This window comes from Bombina bombina, chromosome 7 (genome assembly GCF_027579735.1).
Source record: "Bombina bombina isolate aBomBom1 chromosome 7, aBomBom1.pri, whole genome shotgun sequence".
Taxonomy (NCBI): Eukaryota; Metazoa; Chordata; class Amphibia; order Anura; family Bombinatoridae; genus Bombina; species Bombina bombina.
This window is the reverse complement of record NC_069505.1, coordinates 103,129,594-103,148,370: the sequence shown is the minus strand read 5'-3', so window position 1 is coordinate 103,148,370 and position 18,777 is coordinate 103,129,594. Positions and strand designations below refer to the sequence as shown.

General features: G+C 38.6%; 1 protein-coding gene across 1 annotated transcript in view; it reads right to left on the bottom strand.

Annotated features, from left to right (window-relative positions):
* TTC17 (tetratricopeptide repeat domain 17) overlaps positions 1–18,777 on the bottom strand; it is a 327,287-nt gene that overhangs the window by 35,707 nt on the left and 272,803 nt on the right. The gene's annotated exons all lie outside the window — the stretch shown is intronic.

The following is an 18,777-nucleotide window of genomic DNA, read 5'->3' as shown; positions in this document are numbered from 1 at the left end:
AAAAGAACACCATGAAATGTAGGTCTTCCAAACTCAATAATAAATCTCTCTAGAGACAGATTTATGAGCTTGTAACATAGTATTAATCACCGAGTCAGAGAAACCTCTATGACTTAGCACTAAGCGTTCAATTTCCATACCATCAAATTTAATGATTTGAGATCCTGATGGAAAAACGGACCTTGAGACAGTAGGTCCGGCCTTAACGGAAGTGGCCAAGTTGGCAACTGGACATCCGAACAAGATCCGCATACCAAAACCTGTGTGGCCATGCTGAAGCCACCAGCAACACAAACGATTGTTCCATGTTGATTTTGGATATCACTCTTGGAAGAAGAACTAGAGGCGGGAAAATGTAAGCAGGATGAAAACACCAAGGAAGTGTCAGTGCATCCACTGCTTCCAACCTGAACATACCTGGACCTGGACAGGTATCTGGGAAGTTTCTTGTTTAGATGAGAGGCCATGAGATCTATCTCTGGAAGACACCACATCTGAACAATCTGAGAAAACACATCTGGATGGAGACCACTCCCCTGGATGTAAAGTCTGACGGCTGAGATAATCCGCCTCCCAATTGTCTACACCTGGGATATGCACCGCAGAGATTAGACAGGAGCTGGATTCCGCCCAAGCAGGTATCCAATATACTTCTTTCATAGCTTGGGGACTGTGAGTCCCACCCTGATGATTGACATATGCCACAGTTGTGATATTGTCTGTCTGAAAGCAAATGAACGGTTCTCTCTTCAACAGAGGCCAAAACTGAAGAGCTCTGAGAATTGCACGGAGTTCTAAAATATTGATTGGTAATCTCGCCTCTTGAGCTGTCCAACAGCTCCCCAACCTGAAAGACTTGTGTCTGTAGAGCTCACAGTCCAGGTTGGCTGAACAAAGGAAGCCCCTTGAACTAAACGCTGGTGATTTAACCACCACGTCAGAGAGTGTGGAACATTGGGATTTAAGGATATTAACTGTGATATCTTTGTATAATCCCTGCACCATTGATTCAGCATACAAAGCTGGAGAGGTCTCATGTTAAAACAGGCAAAAGGAATCATGTCCGACGCTGCAGTCATGAGGCCTAAAACTTCCATGCACATAGCATCTGAAGGGAATGACAGACTGAAGGTGCCGACAAGCTGTAACCAATTTCAATCGTCTCTTGTCTGTTAAAGACAGAGTCATGGACACTGAATCTATCTGGAAACAAAGGTGACCCTTGTCTGAGGAATCAAGAAACGTTTTGGTAAATTGATCCTCCAACCAAGTTTTTGAAGAAACAACACTAGTTGATTTGTGTGAGATTCTGCAGAACGTAAAGACTGAGCTACTACCAAGATATCGTCCAAATAAGGAAACACCACAATACCCTGCTCTCTGATTACAGAGAGTAGGGCACCTAGAACCTTTGAAAAGATTCTTGGAGCTGTTGCTAGGCCAAATGGAAGAGCAACAAATTGGTAATGCTTGTCTAGAAAAGAGAATCTCAGGAACTGATAATGTTGTGGATGTATCGGAATATGAAGGTATGCATCCTGCAAGTCTATTGTAGACATATAATGTCCTTGCTGAATAACAGGCAGAATAGTCCTTATAGTCACCATCTTGAAAGTTGGTACTCTTACATAACGATTCAAAATTTTCAGATCCAGAACTGGTCTGAATGAATTTTCCTTCTTTGGGACAATGAATAGATTTTAATAAAACCCCAGACCTTGATCCTGAAAAGACTCAAGGTCTGAAACACACTTCAGGAAAGCCTGAGCTTTTACTGGATTTGCTGGGATACGTGAGAGAAAAAATCTTCTCACAGGAGGTCTTACTCTGAATCCTATTTGATACCCTTCAGAGACAATGCTCTGAATCCATTGATTTTGGACAGAATTTATCCAAAAATCCTTGAAAAACCTTAATCTGCCCCCTACCAGCTGAGCTGGAATGAGGGCCGCACCTTCATGCAGACATAGGGGCTGACTTTGTTTTTTTTAAAAGGCTTGGATTTATTCCAATTTGAGGAAGGCTTCCAATTGGAAACAGATTCCTTGTGGGAAGGATTAGATTTTTTTTCCTTATTTTGACGAAAGGAACGAAAACGGTTAGAAGCCTTAGATTTACACTTAGGTTTTTTATCCTGAGGCAGAAAACCCCCCTTTCCTCCAGTAACAGTTGAAATAATAGAATCCAACTGAGAACCAAATAAATTATTACCTTGGAAAGAAAGAGATACAAATCTAGACTTAGATGTCATATCAGCATTCCAAGATTTAAGCCATAAAGCTCTTCTAGCTAAAATAGCTAAAGACATGGATCTAACATCAATTTTGATATCAAAAATGGCATCACAAATAAAATGATTAGCATGTTGCTATAAGCGAACAATGCTAGATATGTCAGAATCCAATTCTTGTTGCGCTAAATTCTCCAACCAAAAAGTTGATGCAGCCGCAACATCAGCCAAAGAAATTGCAGGCCTGAGAAGATGACCTGAATATAAATAGGCTTTCCTTAGATAGGATTCAAGTTTCCTATCTAAAGGATCTTTAAAAGAAGTACTATCTTCAATAGGAATAGTGGTACATTTAGCAAGAGTAGAAATAGCCCCATCAACTTTGGGGATCTTTTCCCAAAACTATATAGAAATTGCTGGTAAAGAATACAATTTTTTAAACCTTGAAGAAGGAATAAAAGGAGTACCTGGCTTATTCCATTCCTTAGAAATCATATCAGAAATAGCATCAGGAATAGGAAAAACCTCTCGAGTAACCACAGGATGTTTAAAAACAGCATTTAAATGTTTACCAGTCTTCCTCAATATCCAAAGTAATTAACACTTCTTTTAACAAAGAACGAATATACTCTATTTTAAATAAATAAGTAGATTTGTCAGTGTCAATATCTGAGGAGGGATCTTCTGAATCAGATAGATACTCATCAGAGGAGGATAAATCATTATGTTGTCGGTCATTTGAAATTTCATCAACTTTATGAGAAGTTTTAAAAGACCTTTTACGTTTATTGGAAGGCGGAAATGCAGACAAAGCCTTCTGAATAGAATCAGTAACAAATTCTTTAAAATTCATAGGTATATCATGTGCATTAGAAGTTGTAGAAACTGCAACTGGCAATGTACTATTACTGATGGATACATTCTCTGCATGTAAAAGTTTATCATGACAACTATTACAAATGACATTCAGAGATATAATTTCCACAATCTTACAACAAATGCACTTAGCTTTGGTAGAACCGATGTCAGGCAGCAAAGTTCCAACAGATACTTCTGAGGCAGGATCAGATTGAGACATCTTGCAAAATGTAAAAGAAAAAACAACATATAAAGCAAAATTATGAATTTGCTTATTTGACAGTTTCAGGAATGGGAAAAAATGCAAACAGCATAGCCCTCTGACATAGAAAAAGTAAATTTATGCTTACCTGATAAATTGATTTCTTTTACGATATGACGAGTCCACGGATTTCATCCTTACTTGTGGGATATTAACCTCCTGCTAACAGGAAGTGGCAAAAAGAGCACCACAGCAGAGCTGTATATATATAGCCCCTCCCTTCCCCTCCCCTCCACCCTCAGTCATTCGGCCGAAGGTTAAGGAAGAGAAAAGGAAAGGCTAAAAGGTGCAGAGGTGACTGAAGTTTACAAAAAATAAATAAATCTGTCTTAAAAAGAACAGGGTGGGCTGTGGACTAAATTTACTTTTCTTTTACAAAGATATGACGAGTCCACGGATTACATCCTTACTTGTGGGATACCAATACCAAAGCAAAAGGACACGGATGAAAGGGAGGGACAAGACAGGAACCTAAATAGAAGGCACCACTGCTTGAAGAACCTTTCTCCCAAAAATAGCCTCAGAAGAAGCAAAAGTATCAACTTTGTAAAATTTGGAAAAAGTATGAAGAGATGACCAAGTCGCAGCCTTACAAATCTGTTCAACAGAAGCCACAGCCCTAGTAGAATGAGCCTTAATTCTTTCAGGAGGCTGCTGTCCAGCAGTCTCATATGCCAGGCGGATGATACCTCTCAGCGAAAAAGAAAGAGAGGGAGCCTTAGCTTTCTGATCTCTATGCTTTCCAGAATAAACAATGAATAATGAAGATGATTGACGGAAATCCTTGGTTGCCTGTAAGTAAAACTTCAAGGCACGGACCACATCCAGATTATGTAACAGACGCTCCTTCTTGGAAGAAGGATTAGGACACAATGAAGGAACAACAATCTCTTGATTAATGTTCTTATTTGAAACAACCTTAGGAAGAAATCAAGGTTTGGTACGTAAAACCACCTTATCAGAATGAAATATAAGATAAGGCGAATCACATTGTAACGCTGAAAGCTCAGAAACTCTTCGAGCAGAAGAAATAGCAACTAAAAATAGAACTTTCCAAGATAACAATTTAATATGTATGGAATGCATGGGTTCAAACGGAACCCCTTGAAGAACTCGAAGAACTAAATTCAAACTCCAGGGAGGAGTAATAGGTCTAAACACAGGCTTAATTCTAGTTAAAGCCTGACAAAAAGACTGAACATCCGGCACATTTGCCAAATGTTTGTGAAGCAAAATTGATAAAGCAGAAATCTGTCCCTTTAAAGAACTTGCTGATAACCCTTTCTCCAATCCTTCTTGGAGAAAAGACAGAATCCTAGGAATCTTAGTTTTACTCCATGAGTAACCCTTAGATTCACACCAATAAATATATTTACGCAAATCTTATGATAGATTTTTCTAGTGACAGGCTTTCGAGCCTGAATCAAAAAATCAATGACCGAATCAGAGAATCCTCGCTTAGATAGAATCAAGCGTTCAATCTCCAAGTAGTCAGCTGCAGAGAAATTAGATTTCAATGTTGGAAAGGTCCTTGAATGAGAAGGTCCTGTCTTAAAGGATGTTTCCACGGTGGCAGAGAGGACATGTCCGCTAGATCCGCATACCAAGTACTGCGTGTCCACGCAGGCGCTATCAGGATTACTGAAGCTCTCTCGTGTTTGATTCGAGCAATCATGCGTGGAAGGAGAGGAAATGGTGGAAACACATAAGCTAGGCTGAACTTCCAAGCCACTGCCAGGGCATCTATCAGTTCGGCCTGAATCCGTATCTTGGGAGCTTGGCATTCTGTCGAGACGCTATTAGATCCAACTCTGGTCTGCCCCACCCACGAGGGTCTGCGGAAACAAGTCCCCAGGAACAGATGATCCAGCGAAAACCACCAAAGAAGAGAGTCTCTGGTCTTTTGATCCAGATTTATCTGAGGAGATAAATTCGCATAATCCCCATTCCAATGTCCGAGCATGCACAGCTGCAGTGGTCTGAGATGATAGCGGGCAAACGGAATTATATCAATTGTCGCTACCATTAATCCAATGACTTCCATGCACTGAGCCACTGATGGCCGATGAATGGACTGAAGTGCTCGGCAAGTATTCAGATTCTTTGACTTTCTGACCTCTGTCAGAAATATCTTCATGTCTATAAGAGTCCCCAAGAATCGAACCCTTGTCCGTGGAACTAATGAACTCTTTTCTATGTTCACTTTCCAACCGTGAGATCTCAGGAAAGACAAAACTATGTCCGTGTGAGATTTCGTCAATTCATAATTCGACACCTGAATCAGAATATCGTCCAGATAAGGCGGTCTGAGAACAGCTAAAAGAGACCCTAGAACCTTTGTGAAAAATCTGGGTGCCGTGGCAAGCCCAAAAGGAAGAGCCACAAACTGATAATGTTTGTCCAGGAAGGCAAACCTTAAGAACCGATGATGATCCTTGTGAATAGGGATATGAAGATATGCATCCTTCAAGTCCAAGGTAGTCATATATTGACCCTCCTGAATCATTGGTAGGATTGTTCGTATAGTCTCCATTTTGAACGATGGGACTCTGAGAAATTTGTTTAGACACTTGAGATCTAAAATGGGTCTGAAAGTTCCTTCTTTTTTGGGAACTACAAAAAGATTTGAGTAAAACCCCTGTCCCTGTTCCGGCTTTGGAAGAGGACAAATTACTCCCATGGTATAGAGGTCTTTTACACAGTGTAAGAACGCCTCTCTTTTTATCTGGTCTACAGATAATTGTGAAAGATGAAATCTCCCCCTTGGGAGAAAATGCTTGAATTCTAGTTGATACCCGTGGGTGACTATTTCCAGTGCCCAGGAATCCTGAACATCTCTTGCCCAAGCCTGAGCAAAGAGAGAAAGTCTGCCCCCTACCAGATCCGGTCCCGGATCGGGGGGCACCCCTTCATGCTGTCTTGGAAACAGCAGCGGGCTTCTTGGATTGTTTACCTTTATTCCAAGTCTGGTTGGGTCTCCAAACTGACTTAGATTGAGCAAAATTCCCTTCCTGCTTTGTGGAGGAAGAAGAAGCAGAGGGTCCTCCTTTATAATTTCGAAAGGAACGAAAATTATTCTGCTTACCCCTCATTTTAACAGACTTATCCTGAGGTAGGGTATGGCCTTTACCTCCAGTAATGTCAGAAATGATCTCCTTCAATTCAGGCCCTAATAGGGTCTTACCTTTAAAAGGAATAGCCAAAAGCTTAGATTTTGATGACACATCAGCAGACCAAGATTTGAGCCATAACGCTCTACGCGCCAGAATGGCAAAACCTGCATTTTTTGCTGCTAATTTAGCAATTGGAAAAGCAGCATCAGTAATAAAAGAATTAGCTAGCTTGAGAGCCTTAATTCTATCCAGAATATCATCTAATGGAGTCTCAACCTTCAGAGACTCTTCTAGAGCTTCAAACCAAAAAGCTGCTGCAGTAGTTACTGGAACAATGCAAGCCGTAGGTTGTAAAAGAAAACCTTGATGAATAAATCATTTCTTTAAAAGACCCTCTAATTTTTTGTCCATAGGGTCTTTGAAAGCACAACTATCCTCAATAGGTATGGTAGTACGCTTAGCCAAAGTAGATATAGCTCCCTCCACCTTAGGGACCGTTTGCCACAAGTCCCGAATGGTGTCTGTTAAAGGAAACATTTTCTTAAAAGTAGGAGGAGGAGAGAACGGTATACCTGGTCTATCCCATTCCTTTTTAACAATTTCCGAAATTCTTTTAGGAACCGGAAAAACATCAGTGTAAGTAGGCACCTCTAGATATTTGTCCATCTTACACAATTTCTCTGGTGGTATTATAATAGGGTCACAATCATCCAGAGTCGCTAAAACCTCCCTAAGTAACAGACGTAGGTGTTCAAGCTTAAATTTAAATGACATAACGTCCGAGTCTGAAAGTTCACCCTCAGACAGCAATTCCCTAACCCCCAACTCAGAACACTGTGAGGGATTCAGTATTTACATTAATACCTGACCTACTGTGTTTACCCTGTAACACTGGTAATTTGGTAATTTGGTAATACCTCTGTAAGAGTAGTTGACATAACTGCAGCCATTTCCTGCAGAGTAAAAGCATTAGACGCACTAGAAGTACTTGGCGTTGCTTGTGTGCGTGTTAAAGGTTGAGACACTTGGGGAGAATTGGATGGCTCATCCTGATTCTCTTCATACTGAGAATCATCCTTAGGCATACTTTCTTTACTTAAAATATGCTTCTTACATTGTAATGCCCTTTCAGTACAAGAGGCTCACAACGTAAGTGGGGGTTCCACAATGGCTTCTAAACACATAGAACAATTAGTATCCTCAATGTCAGACATGTTGAACAGACTAACAATAATCTTAAAAGTTGTTAAACACTTTGAACAATTTTTACAAAAAAATGTATTGCGCCTTTAAAAAATAAAGTATACAATTTTTCCAAAACTGCTATAAAAGCTAAATAACAAAAACAGATTAGAAAATATTTAATGTGCCCAAAAATTATTGCACCTAAGAGCAAAAGGCAAAAAAGACCCTTATCAGGATATTTAGAGTGAAAAAATACAATTTATTCAACAAAATGACCCCTGCCCTTAAAGTACTTGAAAACGACTCTACCACGATCCGGTCATCAGAGCATAAGTTAAGGCCTAACCGGAGCTCATGCCTGTTGCCTACTGAGCCAAAATATACTGCGCGTCTGAGCGCGCGAAAATAGGCCCCGCCCATTAAGGGCGATCACAAACAAATCTATAATACCGCATAGGAAGCGGTTATGATAAAATACTAAGTGATCCCCCTAAAAAACAACCTCATAATGCTGCAGCCCTTTAAAAAACAAAATAAAATAAAAAGCTGCCTCTCCCAGTGTCTTTACAAACACCCAATATGTCACAAAAACGTTTAAATAAAGGATTTAAAGTAACACCTTTTTCCTTTAAAACCAGGTCCACTTTAACCCCTTTTATAGCAAAGAATAAAATGTCAGCCATTCTGATATAACAGGTCTCCTCAGAAAAAAAGACTGAACATACCTCAATGCTTATAGCATGCAGCTGTTCTCCACTCTGAAGATTTCTTACACTACCTTCAGCACTCTGTGGGAACCAATGTGGATCTTAGTTATGTCTGCTAAGATCATCAACCTAAGGGCAGAAAACTTCTTCTATATCCCACTGAGGAAAATAGTACATACCGGTACCATTTGAAAATAAAAAACTTCTTGATTGAAGAAACTAAATATAACACCTCACTTTACCTCTTCCTAGTATAACACAGGCAAAGAGAATGACTGGGGGTGGAGGGGAAGGGAGGGGCTATATATACAGCTCTGCTGTGGTGCTCTTTGCCACTTCCTGTTAGCAGGAGGTTAATATCCCACAAGGATGAAATCCGTGGACTCGTCATATCTTTGTAAAAGAAAAGGCAAGAGGCAAACAGCAATGGGGTATAAAACTAATGAAAAATTTGGCACCTAGTATAACGCACAACGTAAGTGAAACATTTTTTGGCGTCAACAATATCCGGAAATGACACACTTGCGTCACTAACAACGCAACCATGTGTAAGGCATCCGCATCAACTACAACGCCGGAAGTGACGAACTTGCGTCAACGGACTTACTTTTCGCGCCAAGAATGACGCAATAAAGTATAGCATTTGGCGCACCCGCAGGCCTAATGCTGCCCGCAATTTGTAAGAAAAAAGTAGTCAATTTGAAAAAAAGACTAAACCCCAGGTAAGAAAAAAATATTTCTTAATATGTTTATTTCCCAAATATGAAACTGACAGTCTGCTCAAGGAAATACATGAACCTGACTCATGGCAAATATAAGTACAATACATATATTTAGAACTTTATATAAATGCATAAAGTGCCAGACCATAGCTGGGGTGTGTTAAGTAATAAAAAACATACTTACCAAAAAAGACACCCATCCACATATAGCAGATAGCCAAACCAGTACTGAAACAGTTATCAGTAGAGGTAATGGTATATGAGAGTATATCGTCGATCTGAAAAGGGAGGTAGGAGATGAATTTCTATGACCGATAACACAGAACCTATGAAATAGACCCCCCGTTAGGAAAATCATTGCATTCAATAGGTGATACTCTCTTCACGTCCCTCTGACATTCGCTGTACTCTGAGAGGAATCAGGCTTCAAAAAAAGCTGAGAAGCGCATGTCAACGTAGAACGTCTTAGCACAAACTTACTTCACCACCTCCATAGGAGGCAAAGTTTGTAAAACTGAATTGTGGGTGTGGTGAGGGGTGTATTTATAGGTATTTTGAGGTTTGGAAAACTTTGCCCCTCCTGGTAGGATTGTATATCCCATACGTCACTAGCTCATGGACGCTTGCCAATTACATGAAAGAAATTGTGCAATTAAGAAAGGTATAGGCTCTGTTATGGGCGGAGCAGCAGGCACATAGAAAAAATATGCAAAGGGCTATGGCAGGCTATACCTCTCTACCACACGTGCAGTTTAAAAAAAATGTTTTTTTTTTTATTAAACTGTGCAGTAGACTGGAACCTTTTTTGGCTGAATAAATATAATTTTTCCAATAGGGGGGCTATTGGAGAAATTATATTTATTCAGCCAAAAAATGCATTTTCTTTCTTTTTTCTTCCAGGGGGATCACGTGCGGCTGTGCACATATAGAGAAGCCTCCACTGAACTACATAAAGATCCAGTTAAAATGGCGGCAGTCCCTAAGCTACTGAACAAGGGCCTGTAATGAAAAATCCCTTGGACCTGATCATCTTTAGTGACCATCAGTATTGTATATCAGAGAGTGAGATTATCCCTGGAAAGGACTTGCTTTCCTTGTCAAAGAAGACTAATGTCTAATGCAGCACTGCTGAGCAGTTAACCGAATTGAAAAGCACTAACGTTGTGTCAGAAAGTGGAGAGCACTGAGCAGCTACTCGTTGCTACAGATGGGAAGGAAAGGTCTATTAAGTTCAGACATGTTAGTTCGGTTATCCGACAGTCTGAGAAATTCCCTAGCTCTATTTCGGATGCTATTAACATTTGCAGCTCCTGATTCTGACAGAAGAGAATTCTACCTGGCAGATAAAGTATACCAGATATTTGTACTTGCAGGGAGCTTGTGCCGACAGTCCACAACAGCTGGCCTCTTTCATTATTACTCCAGAGTCAGTTAGAGTTAAAGGGACACTGAACCCAAATTTTTTCTTTCGTGATAGAGCATGAAATTTTAAACAACTTTCTAATTTACTCCTATTATCAATTTTTTTCATTCTCTTGGTATCTTTATTTGAAATGCAAGAATGTAAGTTTAGATGCAGGCCAATTTTTGGTGAACAACCTGGGTTGTCCTTGCTGATTGGTGGATAAATTCATCCACCAATAAAAAAAAAGTGCTGTCCAGAGTTCTGAACCCCAAAAAAAGCTTAGATGCCTTTTTCAAATAAAGATAGCAAGAGAATGAAGACAAATTGATAATAGGAGTAAATTAGAGAATTGCTTAAAATTGCATGCTCTATCTGAATCACAAAAGGAACAATTTGGGATCAGTGTCTCTTTAAGCTGGGATGCTCCCTGGTAATACAATTTCAGACTAATATCTTTAGCCCATGGAGGAGGTTGTTTCACCATGAATATGTGACATTCCCATGTTTTGGCCCTTGTTTTAGCCACAGCTTCTCACAAGATATTTAGGTTGGAGTTGGCTAGAGTTCTTTGGGATACTAAGATTTAATTTACTACAATAACTGTAAAATCATTTTTTTAAATTTAAATCCTGATATCTAATGTTCCCATGATAGTGCAACTAATAGGCATATAAACTATCTGCACATGCAGTTTACATATTCCTACTATAGGTAAGTCCTAGCCCCTGTCAGCTAATCCAAGCTTTTTTCTCATGGACCTGTTCTGTCTGATAATTAAAAGGATGCCTTGCTACAATCTTGTATTATATTCTGACTCATCCCATGATTAATATAACAAACCCTGTTAACAGTGCTTATGTTCTAAACTATATTACATATTTATACTTAAGTGTAATAAAAGGTATGATTGTACTTTGTTTATATTACAGAATATATTACTGAATATCACCTGTTCTTAAGTTGGTGGCCCTCGTGTCAGCGGCCAAGGTGTTGGGGTCCACTATAGCTAGCTTTGAATATTATATTGAACATAAGTCAACCTTATCACCCTAAACATTAATCAGCTGTCTACTATGCTTTATAGGTTTACATAACATGTAATAGTTATACTTTTTATGTCAGAGGGCTTTTTTAACCTCCTTTACTAGTAAATTTCCTTTTCAGGTGTCCAAAAGACAATACTGTTTATTATCTAAGGATATTCCCCCCCCCCCCATATTCTTTGTTATGTCATGGTACTACAAGTGTATATAACTCCAGCCCAGTTCCCTTTTTTGTTGTTGTTATAATTATCTATCAGCTTTATTGCCTGTTTGTTATGCTACTCCATGTTACATTTTCATTGTTTCATTGGAGTACTTGTGTCTAGCCTGTGAGTTTATATTTATTTTATTAAGTCAGATGTAAGTTGACAATAGCTCCTTATGTCTATTTCTTTTCTCCATAGTTTCATGGTTAACATCATATTTTCTTTTGCGAATATCATATAGTCCCAAAAATCTTCTTAGATGGTCCAAAAGTGGCCACATATTGTCAGATCGCCTCCTGTAACGTTCAGTTACCTATAGGTTTGAAAGTGCAAGCTAGAGTGACTTTAGTTTGTCAAAGGAGGTGGAAAATCTAAAGATGTTTATTTAAAAAGGGTCTCAATTTTATACTTCATGAATGTTTAAATCACTGATATTAATGTCTTAGACAATGTTTTATCTGCTGTGAACTTAACAGTGTCCAAGTGATGCTCCAGCTGAGGTTTAGAATACTTATTGGTTATAAGATGTATCTAGCCCCTAGAGATCCTGATGAAAAAAGGACCTTGAGACAATAGGTCTTATCTCAGAGGAAGCGCTGTGGAGCGCAAGAACAATCTGCCCTATATCTGCATACTAAATCCTGCGGAGTCAGACTGGAGCACGTTGACTACTGTATGGTTCAAGTAAAATTCTTGGAAACCGGTATGCTAGATGAAAATCCTATGGACACACCAAGGCGTCTATTAGGAGAGCCGTTGGATCCTTTGAGCTCGCACAATAGCTTGGAAGCATGTGATTTAAATGAGAGATTATCAGATCCATGTTTAGTAAGTCCATTAAGAGTCCATTAAGAACTCCATTAAGAAGAGCAATCGATAATGTCCTAACGAAGATAACACTCTCTTGGATGGACCGACTGACCGCTGAGATGATCCACCTTCTAGTTGTTCACCCTGGTATTCTAATTGGCAATAGGGAGCAATAAGCACGCTCTGCCTAGGACAAAGTTTTAGTCACTTCCTGCATGGCCAGTGGATAAATCATGAAGGCTACTGCCGAGATGTTGTCCGACTGGAGACAAATCAACTTTTCTTCCCTCAATAGGGGTCAGGACTGAGAGCCAGAAGATTGCTCAAAGTTCCAGAATGTTAATTTATAACCTTGCCTCTAGAGGAAACCAAACTCCTTGCACTCTTTGAGAAACACAGACTGCCCTCCCCCCCCCAGCCAGAGAGACTGGTGTCTGTCGGTACAATAGGCCAAGCCTGGCGAAGGAAAGATGTCCCAAGGTTCAAAGACAGACGGTGTCCTCAAAAAAAAGAAAATCCAAAGCAATCTGTATTCCAAATGTAAATAATTGACCACTGAGGTAGAAAGCCATTAAAGGAGTCTCAACTGAAAATGGGGCAAAATAAATTCTGAAGCAGATACCATAATTCCCACCACCATGTACTGAGCTACCGACGGAAGGTAGTTCATGGCAGTAAGAGACATACCCTCTGAATCCTACATTGCAAAGTTCTTTCAGGAAACTAGATGCATAAGTGTTGAGTCTATAATGACTCGTGTAAATGCTACCCTTATAGCAGGATATAATGAGCCTTTGGGTACATTTATAATCCAACCATGGTCTTGAATGAAGACAGAAACTGGAGAGTAAAAGCAATATCTATTAATAGGAAATAAGCTTGCACTAGAATGACATTCAGATGAGGAGCAACTGAAATGTCATGATTCTGAGCACTGGCAAGATTTCATCCAACAAGGGTGGTAAACTGGCAAAGTTTTGCAGAAATACAAACGTCAGGAACTGAAAGTAATCCTTGTGTATAGGGATGTGCAGCTAAGAATCCTAGAGGTCTATACTAGCTATAAACTCACCCTTTGGATGAAGGGTAAAAACCATGAGGAATGTTCCCATTATAAAAGTGTGAACCCTGACCCACATGTGTTAGGGATGTTTAATCCAGGACAGGACTGTAAATACCTTTGGACAATGAACCGATTGGGGTAAAAACTCTTGACCCTGAGGTTACACAGGTACTGGGATTATTACCCTATCCTCCAAATCCTTTCATAAAGGCTGCCTCTTCAGAAGGATCTTTGGCAACATGAGATAGGATCACTGGTCAATAAGATTCTTCATCAAGGAGGACAAAACTCTTGATCTCTTGAAGGACAAAGAATCAGTTCGGAAATCCAAACTATTTTTCCTGATGGATCTAAAAATATATAAACTTATACATACAAAGTTTTTGAATCAGTATATAACATAAGTAACAGCTTTGGTATACATGCACTGACAAGCATCTTCATATATTTATTCTGTCATGTAGCCATAGCACATATAGATCAATCGGTACACATAAGATACTTGTAAATCCATGTCCAGAATAAGCAGAGACTGCATATTGTGCAAAATACACAATGTACATGGTCCATAAAAATATTTATTATTAATGCTCAGTGTCTGCATGATAACTGGATGTGCATACATATAAATTACCCATACAATATGTATAAAATAGATACCAATAGACCTTATCTCTAAAGGATCTCCACTGTAAATGAAAATATTCATAATCGATGTTCATAGAACCTATGTGCATCGGTATATGAGAGATATCAATTGATCTTATCTCTAAAGGATCTCCACTGTTGTATTAAAATAAAGATAAATCTTGCAGAGCTGCATTGGAAATAAACCTGCAGAGCACAATGCATGAAAGGTATATCCCTAGAGGGGTATATACTATAGAATTGTTTACGTTAATAGCATAGGACATGTAATGTCTTGCATATGTACAGGGGTTCTGTCTTTGTAAAATGTAGAATTTGTGCTGCTGAACATGCAATGCACAGAGACATCTTTTAGCGATTTATATATCCCAATAGTGTACAGAACCTTGCCCACTACACTAAGTTTACACTCCCTCAGACACAATTATTTCTCGGTGTAGAAATCACTACACTCCCTATATATAAATATATTTATTATATAACTATTAAGTAACCCCTGGCAGTTTCTGTATGGGTACTTACTCCTTCCTGGGACTGGTTTAGAATCTGGCCCAATCTGTTGTAGTAAAAATCCAGTTGCTGAGGCCCCAGACTGATAGAGAAAAGGTCCAGGAACACTGAGGGAGCCAAGCTACCATGGGAAAAAAGCCGATGTTTACATATAGAAAAAACACTTTTGGTAATTTTGAATAAATAATTGTACACCGAGCATAACCACCCGTTGACAATGTCAAAACAGTGGTCCCCAGCTTACCCGGAGCCTCTTCTATAAAACTACATATTGCACTAACCAAATGCTGGTCTTCTTAAAGGGCCATACACCTAAGCACTAAAAGTGCCCCCAAAAAACACCCCCAGATTTGTCAGAGGGCCGTAAAGGGTCAGAGGATTCCCTGATAATGTTCCCAATGATGACAAAACTGTTAGGGACCCGATAGGGAGAAAAAATTGTGTCATGAGAAGGTTAAATCCCCTGGCTATGCTTTACCTGTGTCAGAGTATCTACAAACAGCCTCTGGGTTGTATGTGCTGTGTTAAGTCACTGACCTTATGCGACACTCGTCCACTGTCTTACCAGGCATGTCAATGTCAATGCAGTTGCAGCAGTATTCAGTACAGAGTCCATCCAATCCCTCAGGTGGAGGCTAAGGATGAGTACCTGTAACACCTTAGGGTAGTTATGGCTGACTTTCCAGGAAATGCTGTGCAAATAACATGGTATTCCTGTGTCCCTATATCATTCAGCTGCTGTGAAGAGTCTTTTCTGTCTTCTTTGTAAATGATACTCAACAGGGACTCTGGGTTTCACCTAAGTCTGAGCTCCCAATTTGTAATTCATAAGCAAGTAGCTGGAACAAACTCTATTCTCAATCATCTCCTACGAGGCCAACAACAAAACTAAGAGAGAGATGGGAGGTGGGAGGAATGTTAAGCTCGGATATGGGTTCTTGACCTCCTAGTGGCAGGAAATATATCCCATATATTATGGAGGACTGTGGACAATCGTCATTTTACATAAGAAACTGGACGTATTGAGCTAAAATAAAAATCTCATTTACACAAATATCTTGGTGTGATTGTCTCAAATAATACTTCTCCAGGTGGATATTTCAATGTGTTTCATGCCATCACTTCCCTTGTATGAAAAACTTTACCTTTATGAGGATGTGGTCTAGACAATAAAAGTTATGTTTTAATAATGCTGTGATCAGAGTAATATCTTTGTGAACACTCTTGGAGTTGTTCCTAGATAAATGTTTAAGTACACAAACCAGAAATTCTAAGCATTGATAAGTCTCAAAGTTCCCTCCTCCTTTGGAATTCGATAACCTTTTTATTTCCTTTATGTTAGTGAAACATATTGGATGACTCTAGCTTGTAATAGATTGGTTGCATATTTACGAATTCATTTTTTTCTCAAGACGCTATAGCATAAGATAATTTGTTGTTTTTTTCCATAAGTTTCTCAGGATAATTCTTTGCAAACATGCAACACAGGGGTTTTCAAACCTGTCCTCAGACCTCCCTTACAGGCCAGACTTTCAGGATATCTGAACTGGAGCACAGGTAAAATAATTAGCCGATTAGTAAACATGGTTATCAATCTGTTCTCACTCAAGGTAATCCTGAAAATCTGTCCTCTTATGGAGGCCAGATGACTGGTTTGAAAACCTCTGATCTAGCAAATTAGCCCATATATTCTTGTAGCTTGTCACCCCAACTGCCAACAGAAACTTATACTGACTTACTTTTCAACGGAATCAAATAAAAATGAACAGTTCAGTAAAATTACACTAACTAATGATACAAACAGTAAAAATAAATTAATAAAACAAATGTATAGTGAAAATCACTGTGCACAAATGGACTTAGTTTTAGAAAATATTAGACATTAAAACTTCTGCGGTTACCAGCAGCTGTTATCTGTATATTTCTTAAGTTCATGACCACCTCTTTGTACGTTAAAAGTAATGACAAAGGCCCATAGTGTAATACAATATGGGACACCAGTCAAACTTATGTGTGCCAAGGTCACATAGGGGTCATAAACTTAGATAACTAGATTACAGTTATTGTGTCTATTTCCAGCAAGTCTCTATGAATGATTTTTTCTTGCTAAATGAGCACTTAGAAATTCTTGGTGTAGCCATTGCCTGCAGCTAGATAAGAGAGTAGAAATGCTGAGAATTGAAGTTGCATTCTGCCTCTTCTGAGCATAAGCAAGAGACTGACTTCCTGTCTCTCTAGCATTCACTGAATAGTAAACCAGCTTATGTTACTTGAGAATATTTATGACATCAAGCTAGATATACCTTCTTGTAGAGACCCCAGACCCCCTGTGAGGCTATGACAGGAAATAATGGAAACTGCACAAATGAAGAAGAAAGAAAGAAAGAAAATGTACAAAACATTTAAAATAATGAATAATACATTGCAATTAGGGTTGCACCGATACCGATACTAGTATCGGTACCGATACCAAGTATTTGCATGAGTACTTGTACTCGTGCAAATGCACAGATACTTAAACCGATACCTCCACTTCCTACCCATATTCTATCTTGTTCCCATTTCATTTCAAACTGGAGTGGAGACTAAACTAAAAATTGTTTACTACTGTTCTGCCAATAAAAAATGGCTGTTATTTGTATTATTGTAAGAGAGATCACTGTACCTCGGTCAGACAAACCCCTGAAGTACTGGGCAGTTAATAAACAGATTTCCAGCTCTGGTTAAAATGACCCAAAAATATATTTCTGCCCCATGCAGTATGGTGGAAAGTGAAAGACTGTTCAACTTAGAGTCGAACCTCCATACAAATGTCAGATTGATGTCATATAACAGCCCTACAACCCAATTGCATCACCCCTTTAAATGTAATATTTTATTGTAATATTTTTTATTTATAAACATGTTCAGTGAACTTTGTGACAAATAAAACTGTTATATTATTTCATAATGTCTTTTGAATTACAGTCCTTTATAATTCTAAAGAAGGAATCTTAAATAATCTGTATTGTGCTTGGTAAATTGTCACATGACATTAAAAAAAAAAAAAGTATCGGTAATTGGTATCGGTGAGTATTTGAAAACAAGTATCGGTACTTGTACTCGGTCATAAAAAAATGGTATCGGTGCAACCCTAATTGCAATGATTTATATTATGTATAAGCCACTGCTTAGTGCTTTTTTATTACAACAATGAAACAGAGTATCTTATATCCCTTTAAGCTGGTCACAGGCAACCCTGACATGGCACAAGGGTTGGTTGGACTTGTGATGCAGCAATAAACGGTACTGTCAGACACCATGTTCTTTACTTATTTTACAACTATAGCTATGCTACAATAATTGATACGCAAAAAAGGGAACATAAATTAAAATGTAATGAATGGGTAAGGTGTATATAAAAAAAGCAAAGGAATAATGATCAATTTAAAGGATTCATGATCAATTCAAAGGATTCATGATCAATTCAAAGGAATCATGATCAACATGTTAATGCAATATTGATACCATGAGTCTAACAAAGAAAAAAAAGAAAAAAGGAAGAGCTAACATACTAAGACCAAAGAAAAAAAAGAAAAAAGGATCATATAAGAATTTAGTTAAAAGGACACGAAACCCAATTTTTTTTCTTTCATGAGTCAGAAAGAAAATACAATTTTAAACAACTATTTTCCAATTTACTTCAATTATCAAATTATTTTTCTCCTCTTTGTATCCTTTGTTGAAAAGTATACCAAGGTAGGCTCAGAAACTGCTGATTGGTGGCTGCATATCTATACCTCTTCTCATTGACTTTCAGCTAGCTCCCAGTAGTGCATTACTGCTCCTTCAACAAAGGATATCAAGATAATGAAGCAAATTAGATAATAGAAGTAAATTTGAAAGTTGTTTTAAATGCTATGTTCTATATAAATCATGAATGGAAAAATTTGGGTTTCATGTCCCTTTAATTAAACCATCTAGGGGGTGGTGCCACACATTTTCTTGTTTATTAAATAACTAACATGGGGCGTTA